At 33.8% G+C, this 13853-nt stretch overlaps 1 long non-coding RNA gene across 2 annotated transcripts in view; it reads right to left on the bottom strand.

Annotated features, from left to right (window-relative positions):
• Nucleotides 1-1700: 1700 nt before the first annotated feature.
• LOC146996699 (uncharacterized) overlaps nucleotides 1701-13853 on the bottom strand; it is a 123766-nt gene continuing 111613 nt past the window's right edge. For both annotated transcript variants that reach the window (XR_015041622.1, XR_015041623.1), the window contains one exon: nucleotides 1701-2115. This is a non-coding gene — a long non-coding RNA (uncharacterized LOC146996699). The remainder of the gene's footprint in view (nucleotides 2116-13853) is intronic.

Here is a 13853-nt window from a genome sequence, read left to right as displayed (position 1 = left end):
AAAGGAATGAGTGAAAAAGAAGATCGACTACCCTTTTCCTGCTGACGTCAGCGCAACACTTATTTTCCTTTCCTTTCCAAATCAAATTTAAACATCTGAGTGATGTAATGTTCTGATAAACGGTGACCTTGACTAAAAATAGATCACTCATAAAGACGGCGATTCTTTCTTTAAATATTTTCAGCAAAAATACACGGTCGATAATTTTGCTTAAATTTGCTTAAAGTATGAGATTAATTATTATAAACAAAATGAATTGTTGAAGGCAAATATTTTTTACAGATATAATCTTCATAATATTCCCTACACAAAATCATCTGCTGGTATAAAATATTTTAGGTAGTTATATTTATATACGCATTTATTTTGACCGTTGCGTGAACGCAACACCAGCGGTTAATGGGTTAACAAAAATAAATTATTGTATGTTACATATCCAGTATGTAAAAACAGGATTTGTAAACATTGCAAGAATACGATTAATCATTTAAAGTGTCAATTGTTTCAAACAAATAGTAAATGTTTTCTCATAAAGCTAAGCATAAAATTAATTTCGGTAATATAAGAAAACATTTTTGAATGAAAGTGATTCTGAAGGGCATTTGTCAGTTATATTCGAGTATTTCGTAAATTGTATATCTGATATTCGAACTAAAATTGGTTTGGTAATCGCGAATAAATATGTCACTGCGCAGTTAGGGAGGAGCCTTGCAAAAAGTTAGCATCTTTCAGAGATGATATTTTGTCACCATACAGAATCTGAAGTGTAACACAGGATGGCGTCTAAATGAGGTTATCTCTAAATTTTTGAGTTAAATTTTTCCCTGTGATATTGAAATTGGCTGTTATGTCGAGGGTCATACTGCAAGGAACTCCTTTGATACTGCCCGTTGATGATACGCGTTCTCTGCTTGGCAAAAGAAATCGAATTTACCCATTATCGAAGTAGAACAGTCTTCACATTTGTTAATTTTCTTGAAATTATCACAACGAAATTGTTGCTCACACGCCTGAAGGTCATTGGATTGAGGTAAATTATAGTAATGCAACAGAGAACCGATATTATCCTTAAGAGCGAAAGCGTATGCTTCAATACCGATACGTTTCAAATTTTCGATGAGCAAGTCAACACGTGCACAGCGCGAAGTATCACATTTTGAAACATCCAGAGATAATAATTTATCCAAATAATTATGGTCGAACATCTTATTATTCGGAAATAGCCAAAATGTCTGAAGTGTCACACGAAAAAAATTAGTAGAAGATTACACATCCAGGGACATAGTATCTTTATACGAAGAGCACGAGGTATCGGCTTACGAACTAGGTCTGGTGCCATTTTAGCTCGTAAAATTCGAAGAATGTCCCAGCGGGAAAATTCAATATCTATGGCCGAAATAATATTCATAGTAATCCAAAAATATCGCAGCAATTAAACACAGCAAAACGATCACTCAAAAAATACAAAACAGCAAGGATCGCAACAGGCATAAATACCCAGGGAACGGTGGGGAGCTATATAGCGAAATGCGGCATGAAACTTCGAACGCGCACGTGAAAGAAATCTTGAAACCAAGCGTATGCTCTGACCGTCTTAAAGGGCTACATAAAAAGCGGTCCTCAACTAAACATAATTCAGCTTTTGAAGGCATAAATCAATTTTTAATCAAAAAATATTAAAATCTTCAACACGCTGCAAATCAAACATAAGCTTTACATTTTTATTATCTTTTGTGATGGGCATAAAACTGTAGAAATAATTTAGGGACAGAACCTAGCATACAAATTAATACAAAAATAGAATTTATTCATAAGCCACCGCTCTGCCTTAAAAAGACAAAGCAGTTTCATTTAAAACAAAATGTTTATTTATTGTTATGTGTTGCAGTCTCCAACTCCAACTCGCTTTATTTGCCGCGATTAACCTGCGAAATCGCAGGTTGTGTTCCGGCTATCGAACTTTGGTGCTTCTAGGAGCGCTGCAGGTAAGGAAATGCCGAACGTAGTTCTCGTGGAGACAGGATAGCAGATGCAGGGGGTGTGACCAATGTCACGTGATGAGCGATAAGACATCTGGTTGGCGATGAGGTATCCAGGCATCGTAGCGCTGTAAATCTGAAGTTTTACAATAGTTATACATAAAATAGTACTAAATCAGTTCATAAAAGGTGTGTGTTGCAGTCATAAATGCAGAAAATAAAATACGATTCCAAAAAGTAAAATAGTATATACAGGAAAAATACAAGTAATATCTTGTGGGCATGGCTGTGTGTGTCACATGATCATCCGGCTAAGATTTCTAAACATCATTATTTACAAGTCAAATAAGTTTTTCAGAGTACTACATACTTAAAAACACAAATTATGTTGGAAAATCCTGGTTTCCACTGAGTAGAAAAGCGGCATATGGACGGAGGTGCCTGTCCTCGTGTAAAATTTCATAGTGAAATAGGTTGAAAATGTCCATATGTTGGCACTCCTTAGCGGCGTCATAAAATGCCGTGTTAGTTCTTCTTAAATATTGTGTTGTAGTTCGCAATTTTAATAATGTATGTACCTCAAGAATGTACGAAAAAACCACTGAGTAAGAAATTGGTAATAACTTTTCTCATAATAATTTCAAATTTGAAATAAACTTTTAAAAATCCATAGCAATATCGTATCGAAACCTGTTTCCATGTCACATGTATTGCATAAAGAAATGTGAAATTTGAAGAACTAATTTTCCTAAATATTTAATACTCGAATCCGTATAAGTTGCATGCATTTGTTTTAGTAAAGTGTTATGACAGATTTTTTTAAGAGCTGTCGGAGACAAATGATAATATTCCTCGACAGTAATGAACGAGAATACCATGCATTTGTTCAAAAACAGAAACGAAGTATTTGTGAGATTTATTCAACATCCAAGTCTTAATTTTAACAGTTTTATATTATTTTTCTCTACTAGCCAGGTATAGTTTAAGTGTCTCAATTGGGTATCAAAACGCGTGTGTGAAAACACTGATCTGCACTTTGTTACTAGATATTTTTTCCTTAAATTTAGTTTTTTATATATCAAGGTGTCTGTAGTCAATGTGTATATTGTATTAATTCGGGAAGTTCCCTGATTCTTTAAACATGAGTATACAAGCAGCAGTGAAAGTAAAAAATAATTATGAAAACCAAATAGTCTATAACGATTTTAATGCCAAGTCATAAATAATCAAATGAATAACTTCAAATTTCTGAATTTGTTTAATATCACAATTTTCAGTTCCGGTTTTGGTGAGAATCGAAATAATATAAATTTGAATTCAAAATCATGAAAATCCTCAGGATTTTCACGATTTTGTTCTTACAAATCCTTGACATGATAAATAGTATCATAATAATGCTAAATAACTGAAGAAAAATGCATTTGCTGGCTCTCTAAGATTACTTGGATGGCCTCTAGGTTCAGACCAATAGCTTTTAAGATTAGTGTTTTTGAGCAGAATGAAACATTAATTTTTAACAGAGTTTTGGTCTAATAGTTCATGGTATCGATCTATTAGACTTTGCTGTATTTTCAGCACAAAGACCATATTCTATTTGTTAATCTGTCACAGCTCAAACAGCACGGTAACCTAATCTGCAAACTATGTTCGCTTGAGATGAGTAAACCTTGTTAGAAAGCTAAACTATTTGTGAAAACTGCATCTAACGTCTATCATTCAAATTTACTTTAACTTGTTGACGAATTTCTGGCCTTAAAAGCTATGTAACTGGAATCAGAAAACAAGTTTGATGAAAAAACAAATAACCCACATAGCACAAAAACATGCCTGGGATATCCCGAAGATGTTGCTCGCGGGGTATGCGCACATCCTCAGGACATCGCGGAATATCTCTCGAACCTCCTAAACACCTCCTCCAGAGTTCTTAGTGTCACATCCCAGTATATCCTCAGGACATCCTAAGTCCCATCGACAGCGTACGGCATGTTATTAGGATATGAACTCTTACTTATTACATCCTCAGGACATCCCACTCACCTCCTAAACACAACCCATTTTATCCAAAAATCATCCTATCTATGTCCCATCAACAGCGTATGGGATGTTGGTAGGATTTAAAGTCCTACTTACTACATCCTCAGGACATCCCACAATATCCCAATTTCCTCCTAAACTCATCTTCCCGAGTGCTTAATGTCACATCCCAGTATATCCTTTGGACATCCTATCTAGGTTCCACCGACAGTGTATGGGATGTTATCAGGATTTTAAATACTAATTACAATATACCTTTGACCTCTTAAATACATACTGTCAACTGCTTAGTGTCACATCCCAGTATATATACAGAGAAAACTTCCAGTGAAAGTATATGAAGGTGTAGTGATGATCTAAAACCTAATTACTTTACACAGATAGTCTCAAATCCTTCTCCTATGGTTACTATCGAAAAATCAGAAATGTTGAAAATATTTATACAACATATTTATGTATTTATGAATCAAAATACATGAGAAATCGCAGTGAGAAAAAGCACTGCTACCTTAATCTGTGATTATATATAACAAATTCAGTGAATTATAGTTAACAAACAGTGAAAATATTTATATTTCTGAAATATTTTATATATAACATTTTCAGTTTCGCATATGTGGCAGCTTGAGATTTTTTTTAAGTATACCAATTTTTTTAAATGTCTAAAAATTTTTGTATTTTCAAGGAAAGCTTATTCTTTCACCTTTAGTATATAAGTAATGGTAATTTACCAGATAAAATTACGTAATGGGGAATACAGAAAAATATCTAACCACTTACTTTTGACTTCATCTGCAGAGAGACTAAACATGTAGTTCAGCTAAATCTGTTATAATAAATATTTATAATAATGCTAAATACTGCAATAACTATTAATATGACAAATTTTTGTAAACCTATTTATTTGGATGAAAACTAAACACATTCAGAAATTTATGGCACTATATTATGGTTAACAGAGGAAAAACACTTTTCAAAATTCAAAATAGTTTTTATAAATCCAATTTATCACATTTTCCTTAAATTCCTGAAAAATAATCTTATATCCATGTAAAAGAGGAATATGTATTCATCTGTATATAAAAACTCTAAATACTGGAGTTAAACTGGAGCTTAGCCATTGCCAAAAATAAATAAAATGCAATTACTACATGTGAATATAATTCATAATTAAATTTAAACAAATCACTATTAGAATGCAAATTAAAGGAAGCTTTTAAAATATTTTAACATATAGTACCTATAAACAGAGTAGCCATTATTTGTGTTGTATCATAAATTATAATACGACGTTTAGCTTAAGAGAGCTTCTCCTGACGCATGCGCCGTTCGCGTTTATCCGCGCGGTGTATGATGACGTAACTGTTTATTACGTATGTATGTATATGTATACCATTCTTACTTCTTCGCCCTTTTTTCTCTGCTGTATGCAACTATGTTTAAGTTAATCTCTGTCATTAAAAATGTTCATTGATATTACAATCTATTTAGGCTCATTTATTTCTTCAATTTGACTATTCGATTATAGTAAAATAAACATGGGGTATGCCTTTTAAATTTTTTATGTCAGAAATTAAACTCAACCTACCAGCTGAACCATATGAGCAGTTGTATCAGTCAGCCACTGGTAGGTAACCTAAATAACGAATCAACATATAAAGTTGCCAAAATAAGGAGAGAAACAAAATTATGATAATCACATCTTACCTAATCATAAAATTTAATGTGTAGGCAAGTCTAAAAAGAGTGAGAAGGAATTTATTTTGCAACACAAAGTAAAGCTGTCTTGCAGGAGCAAAAAAACTTGTCTCATGAGATAGTAAAAAATAATTAACTGTATCTGGTAACATTTATCTGACAACACATAAGTAATTGTTAACTACGTGCAGAAAATAAAATCTGGTCATGATAAGCAAAATGCAATTTTAAACTTTTGAGTTTAACTGCAGAAATCTACGAAAGACGTATATTTTATGTTGTAGCAGTAGTAAATCAAGATGCGGCTAATCTTTACTGTATGGTACACCTTGTTTTTTGTCTGAAAAAATCGCCAAGTGGTATTGGTTGTTCGTGAAATCTGGAAGCCCATTGCGACAAATAAGTTTTTCCGTTATTGTAATGTTGATAATGTTGGCGAAAATAGCCTTTGAAAAAAATAAGTTTTTGTCAATATAAAGGGGTTATTTCTGGAAATATTGCCAACGTGTTGTGATAAATTTAGTTTTGGGCTACATTTTGTAATAGTAACCCTTTTGTACGGACCCGTGTTTTTGGTTCTTACCATTCTTTTTAATTGCTATGTTTGGTTGCACGTAAGTGGTATGGTCTTGTGTATTTTGAACTTGCTATTATTTTGGTGTGGGTACCATCGTTTGAGTATGTCTGAGGTGAATAACAGACGATGAATTTAATTGAATTGCTTATCTGGAGGATGGAGGAAATGGTGGTGGAAAGCCTAAACATATGCATGTGAAAAAAAAGGTATGTTAAAAAAATGACGCTTCATTTATTTATTCGTCTCTGTGTGTTAATTTTTCTTTTTGTTGTTTAATATTTTTATGTTAGAAAATATGTATTTTTGGTAACTTATTCCTCTCTGTTTTTGTATTTTTGGTTGTCTCTGTGTGTTAAGACAGTGGCGAATATTTTCTTGTAAACATGATATTTTTAACTTTCTGGTTTTCTTAAAGTGAAAATAGATCAATGTGTACATGTGCAAAGTTAAGGCAGTGCACAATACCTAGTTTGTGCAGTTTTCTGTTTTTTTTTTTAAGTTAAAATAGGTCGATGTGTACATGGACACCAAGTTTGTGTATGTCTTTGACTTCTTATTTTGGTTTTGTGTAACGGCAATCTTGAAATTTGTGCCGATTCTTCCAGGTGACGATCTTGATATAAAATAAGAAACGATTTGCCAAGGGTTACCGTAGAGTAAATTTTTACCAAAGATGTTCTACCATAATCACCATTTCAGTGGTTTAAACACTAGTGGAACAGTATTCAGAGATGAAGATTTCAGTTTTGTTTACACAGCATGATGGTTTAGGCACTCCAGCCGTTACGGTGAACAAGATTATAATAAACATAGCCAAAACAATTATCTATAAATATCGACGTATAAAACTGCATGAACTAATATATTTCTTATGCTAGTATGTACAGAATCCTTAATCGAAGTGAAAATGAGAAGACTGTGCCTGACTTACGTGATTACAAACTTACTCTGAGCCGTTTTTCTGTGACTCTTTTACTGTGTAGAGCTGTATAGAGATTTAGAATTAATCAGTAAAGGCTTGCAACGTAATAACGTCACAAGAGGCTTTTTTCTCGACAAAGCTAAGACTTTCGATCGTGTTTGGCTGGGTGCTCTTATTTACAATTTACACATTTCGGGGCTCCAAGAGTACATTAAACACATAATTAAATCCTGCATGACAGGTAGACACTTTGTCTTTCGTGTCACAGGAATTCTCTCTACACCTAAACTTTTCCTTGCAGGCGTCCCCCAGGGAAGTCTTCGCGGACCTATACTTTTTAATATATACGTGAATGACATACCCACTCTGAACAACACAAAACTCGCAATGTATGCTGATGACACTGTGATCCTTACACAAGGCCGGCTATACAACAGCTACAAAACCACATACATGCATTAGAGACTTGACTCATCAGATGGAAAATTAAGGTTAATGTGGAAAAGACTCAGGCAATCCTGTTAACAAAAAAGGAGAAGTTCAATAAAAACCTACATTTCTACGGAGTGTCAATTCCCTGGTACAGGCAAGTCCGACCAGGCCCGGTCGTTACAAAAACATAATACAAAAATTTCACCCTTTGGTGAAATTTATCGAACTTCTTAGTAGCTGAGTTTAAGGTCAGGTACATGTCATTCACAATCATTTCCGGAATTTATCCCTCCATCTTTTCTCAGAAACTGAGTAGCCGGGCTTCCCAGGCCCGAGACCCTCGCTAGCATTGTCATTTAAAAATGTGAAAGATGTCAGGCAGTTGCAAAAATGTCACGCTATTTGATTTATGACGATGAAATGAAAAGATTACAGAAACTATTAGCCGAAATGTTGACTGATGAAGATTCAGTTAATGAAGAAGACGAAGAAATAATTGATGAAGAACAGTTTAGTGATCACCAATCGAATTCTGAAGAGACATTAGATTCAAGCGATGAATCTAGTAATGAATTCAGCATTTCTGTTTCCGTGAATTGATATCTTGTCAAAGATAGCCATCAAATTTGAAAGGTAGAGAGCTGCTCGACACAAGAATATTACAGAAATCAGATCATTTATCTGTCTTCTTTGTTTTGGAGAATTTTGTTTTAAAATAGAAGGCTTCTCACGTAAATGTTGCGAAGTTTGGGCGACTGACGGGACAGGGCTTGACATTTTTCATCGAACAGTGTCTCATAAACGTTTTTTAATCCTAATGAGATGTTTGGGATTTGATGACCTAAGAGATCGTCCTTCTAGAAGAGAAATGGATAAACTGGCTCCGGTAAGAAATGATTTTGAAAAGTTGGTTAAAAATGCTGGCGAATACATCACAACTGACGAAAAATTAGAACCTTTTATAAGAAGATGCTCCTTTCTTCAATACATTCCAAGTAAACCTGCAAAATATGGAATTAAAGTTTTTGCTGTTTTTGATGCAAGGACATTTTGTACTTCAAATCTTGAAATTCATGCAGGAACACAACCAAAACGGTCGTGCAGCTCAGAAAATGGTCTTGATAAAGTAGTCAAGAGGTTTAGAGAGCCTATTTTGAATCCAGGGCGCAACCTTACCGTGTACAACTGGTTTACCAGTTATACCTTGGTAAAGAATCACCTTGAAAAGAAAATTACGCTCGTGGGAACTATCAGAAAAAATAAAAAAGAACTGCCAATATATTTTACTTGTGGCAGAAAAAGAGAAGTTTGATCATCATTATTTGGATTTCAAAGAAATATGACATTAGTTTCCTACACACCAAACAAAAATAAATGCGTTGTTCTATTGTCCACCATGCATAATGACAGAGCCATCGATGTTTCGACTGGAGAAGCAAATAAAAAAAACAGAAATTATGACTTTTAATGATTTAACAAAGGGTGCTATAGATGTAGTAACCATTTATAGTACTGCTAGAATTAGCAACAGATGACCAATGGCAGTATTCTTTAGTATGTTCAACATTGCAGCTATGAATACTAGAATATTATTGTTATCTTCGAGGACGCCAGTAGTGCAATATAGAAAACGAAGTTTATTTATCAAAGAATTTGCATTAGAACTTTTCAAGGATCACATTCAAGAAAGAAGCTCGCAGCAAAATTTCCACGCGAATTGAGTGAAAAATGAAATTGCAGATATAGGGAAAATTGGGAAGGACACTCGCCAAAAAAACAGGAGTGTTCTAGGGAAAGATGCCATATATGTAATAGCGTAAAGGACCGAAAACCACAAATTTGCTGCGCTAAGTGAGAGAAAAATGTTTGCGGTAAACACAGCGCGATTTTTTGCAAAAAAAATGTGAAATGTAAGTTTTTTTTTGAAAATATTTCTGTAAAAATTTAATATTACATAAATTAGTATTAAATTTCGTTTGCTCACAAAAAGAAATCAGTCTGATTTTTTCTGTTAATGATAAATAATTTCAATCTTAAAAGTGTATTAAAATACAATTTTTTTAGAATTATTAAATTCAAAGTATATTTTTATATTTTATATACTTTTTATTATTTAATTTTTTTCTTCGATTACACAAACAATTTTATTTTTATTTCGTTAAGAAATAACGTTTCGAACCTACGGAGCCCGACGCGCGTCCTCGCGTAGCTAAAAGCAGCGCGCGTCTTTGCGGGTTAACAGCGTGAAATAGCATTCTTTCTATAGACAACAAGTTACTCATTTAACAAGTCCCTTCTACGTCCAATATTGCCTTATGCTTGCTCTGTTTGGGCTTATTCTAGTTGATCCTTAAGGAAGAAATTGAAAACTGCACAAAACGGGGTTTTGAGACAAATTAGTAATGTTTTATGGTAGCTTCGGATTTACAGATTTGCATGCTGAACTGAAAATTGACCACATTTTAACCTTTTACTATCGCCTTGCTAAGAAATTCTATAAAGACATAGAGTTTATTAACAACACTGCAATTAAAATTTATGATTACGACGCAAATGATCAATGTAATATCAAAAGGCCTATGGCCGTTCTTAGTTACACTCTTGATTAAGCTTAACTGCACCATGGCTACCTTATATATAGTATGATTTTGTATTGTATGTAACTGTTTACTTTTAACTTGAGCTCCTTACTTAATTTATTCTATGATTATGATCACATTTTTAATAATGCTGACTGGGTCTTTTATTTACCAAATGTTTGCTTGACAATTTTCATGTGTTCATTTATTATTGTTCCCAATGGCTCGACGGAGTTTGCAGCTTTTCTGGACAGCATTTTCATGACCGAATCATGTATGCGTGTTACAAATATTCATCTTACAAATATTCATCAAGTCATTTATTAAGGCCATTATAAATAATTATTTGAAAAAAAACCCTTAAGATATCCTGGGCATATTTATATAATACTATAAGTTGTAACTTTGTATTGTACCCGAAGTGGCATATTTTCATTTGTGGATAGGGTCTAAGACCCAGGCACCCCGGTGCTACACCATCACTCGTTGCGTAATCTGTTAAAAGATGCCTAACACTCACAAAGACCTCACAAAAACTGAGTACTATCAGCCCTCTTTTCGATGCGAGCAAAATTTTGAAAAGGTTATCCATGCCAGAATACATCCTTTTTTGACAGATTTCCCGCACAGCAATTTGGCTTTAGAAAAAATCTCTGTGACGAAGCAGTTGGTGCGTCTGACAGAATTTATTAGAGGTGCCTTTAATAATAAACAATGTGTTGTCTTAGTCATGATAAACGTGGCTAAAGTGTTCGATAGCGTCGGCCCGAGGGTTAATTTTCAGGCTTATTTAAGCTCGAGTTCTCTAGGGAATTAACCCTAATTGTGAGTTTATTTATCACTGAGAACATTTCATATCTGCATTTCATATACTTTGAACAGGAAGCAGGTGTGCACTAATGATGGTCAGAGTTCAGTTTGATGTCCCATATTGTGCACTACTACATATTTGAAAAGATAAAATTATTTTATTAACAAAGGCAAATATTGTGTGTAATATATCCAATTTGTACAGAGTAGAATTTGTAAAGTGTAGGACTATGTACAAAGCAGAATGTTTTAAACAGTGTAAGAATACAAGTAATCCTTTAAACTGTCCTGAGTCACAAACCACTAATAAACCTTTTCCCGCTAATCTGATAAAATTAATTTCTAAAATATAGGAAAACTCATACGCATGAAAGTGTTTGTGGAGAGAGGAGATTTTTCAATTATATGCTGTCACAGGGGGTGATTAATAGTTATTAAATTCATTTTATCGCTTAGGCTGTGAAGCAGATATTGTTAAAATGTTTGCATGTCAGTTTAAACTTGTGTTCATTTCTCATATTAAGCAGTATCATGAATGAATAACTTTATTTACCAGTCGACAATGCAAGTTTTTAATTTTCTGCGTTCTTTTTTCAACGGTTTTATTGGAACGTTTTTATTATGTAAAAGGCTAAAACACTTGTCTGACGCCTACACTTCACTGAAGATTAACATTTATTTGCATTCTTTCCTATCGGATTTCACAAACAGAAAATCAGTTACTGTTCTTTTTAATTTCACGGTGGTTTAATTCTTCTACTCCAACTTAACGTTTATCAAAACTACGTGATGATGCAATAAATCGAATCGATGCGATCGAAGCCAACTCTACATCAATGGCATTCCTTTAAAAGAAATTCTCAATTATTAAACCTATGATTCTATGCCCGGATTTACATTAACATGCTCTCGTTTGATATTTTATTACAAATACTTAATTTTCACTTGTAATTAATAATTAAAATTTTGCCTCAATGTATAGCTTAATGCCTTAATGTTTGACTATCATATGGGAGTGTCTACTCTAGATTATGTATCCTGACGGGTTTCCAAATATCAACCACCTGCCTTTTAAACTGGTAGTTTTCATCTATCACATTTATCTCGCATTTAGTTCTCAATTTTTCGCACTACTTATAAAACTCGGAATTAAAGCATGTTTACTTTCATTATCGGAATTCGAACATTCGTCAGTTGTCTCGTACCATCTTTCAAGCTTGTTATTTAAACTACAATTAAATTCCTGTGTTTACTTCCACCAAGCATAATCATCCTATAAGCCACGCCTCTCCGCTATGTTGGGTTACCAGCCCGAACATAACTTTGCATTACACTGTGTCGGCGAAGCGGTTATCGTTTGTAATTTCAATTTTACACCATCGCTTAAGCTGCAGAGGGCAACACAAAGAACTGTGATATAGCATGACCGACTCATCCGCGACCATGATCGCAAACACGCATGCGCATTTCGGACCGAATTATTCTCAAAATAGGGTGAAAGGATGGGGACTTTCTTTCCCTCCAGCATAGCTTTTCCGGAGATGAGAAGACCTTTCACGTCGCAGCAAGTAATACCACCCCTTTTGGACGAGTCTATGTGTTTTGGCACACTGCCAACCAGGGTTGCGCTTGAGAGGGTGATCGATTCATAACAGGCATCCTAGATTTATTATTATGTTAACGAAACTAGTAGTCTCTACAAAACATTACTACTTGTTTATTACTCACCAGATTTCTCGTACACTTTTACGTTAGAACAATTCAGCTAGTGTTACGATTTTAATATTACGTGGCCGTATCTTCTCTTTTTTTAATCAAATTGCGTTGTCTCTTGAGGCGAAGCGGTGTTTATATAAAGTGTGGCATTACAGCACTCCTGTCTACATCTCGAAACGTCAGTATGTATGTGAGGCGGTTCTATAACTTTCATCCAAGAGGGAAGCTAGAATTCTTGCACATGCGATTTTCCCGTCTATTTTTCCATCGCTAACGTTTAAAAAATTTTCAATGCTATGACAATTTTCCGAAGAATATACACAGACGTCTTTGCCTTTTCAGGGCCAACTCAACAGCTCTTCTCGAAACAATCGGATACACTAGCCCGTATCGGATTGTTTGTGGAAAGAACCAAACAATGTTTACCCAGCGAAAACGTTTGTACTCGTTTTCGTAAAACATACATACACACAAAGACACTACTTGTGTTTTTTTCTTTTCCCTCTGCTGAAGATTTTCCCTTGCTGAAGGTTTACTTGAAACATATGATTTAAAGTTTCCAATAATAAATGCTTTTTATGTTTATAACAACTTTTAGATGTTTAATGTAGATGGGATGTATCTGATTTTAAACTGCTGTAACTGTTAATATAATTTTACGGATGTCAATTTACTAAACTGCTTAGAAAGTTACTTATAACTCCACCGACTTGAAATGTAGCAACTAATTTGGGACAAAATTTTCGACCTAAACGTAACAACTAATTTGGGACGGATGGAGTATAATTCAACATTTTGTTTTAATTCCTTTTAAAAAATTTCGTCATCACGAATTATAAAGCTATCATATTAAAAAATCACTGTTTTCAAAAAGGCTTTTAACGTAATAATATTAAGAATAATAAATAGAAAAACGATTGGGATGACAAGCCAAATCTTCTTTCCAAGAATTTTGAATATAAATATATTAATTTCAATTAAAATACTTTTAATATATTTTAAAAGTGTAAAATGAGGTTAAATATTTTGAAATACTTTAATTTCCTGTAAAATTGCCTTTATTAAAATTCTACTATTAGCTCACACTCTGCCTATATCTTGTTCGA

Source organism: Stegodyphus dumicola, chromosome 6 (assembly GCF_044657685.1).
Source record: "Stegodyphus dumicola isolate Sdum_Otavi_A_Nest chromosome 6, ASM4465768v1".
Taxonomy (NCBI): Eukaryota; Metazoa; Arthropoda; class Arachnida; order Araneae; family Eresidae; genus Stegodyphus; species Stegodyphus dumicola.
The sequence above is the reverse complement of the archived record's forward strand: the minus strand, read 5'-3'. Positions and strand labels throughout refer to the sequence as shown.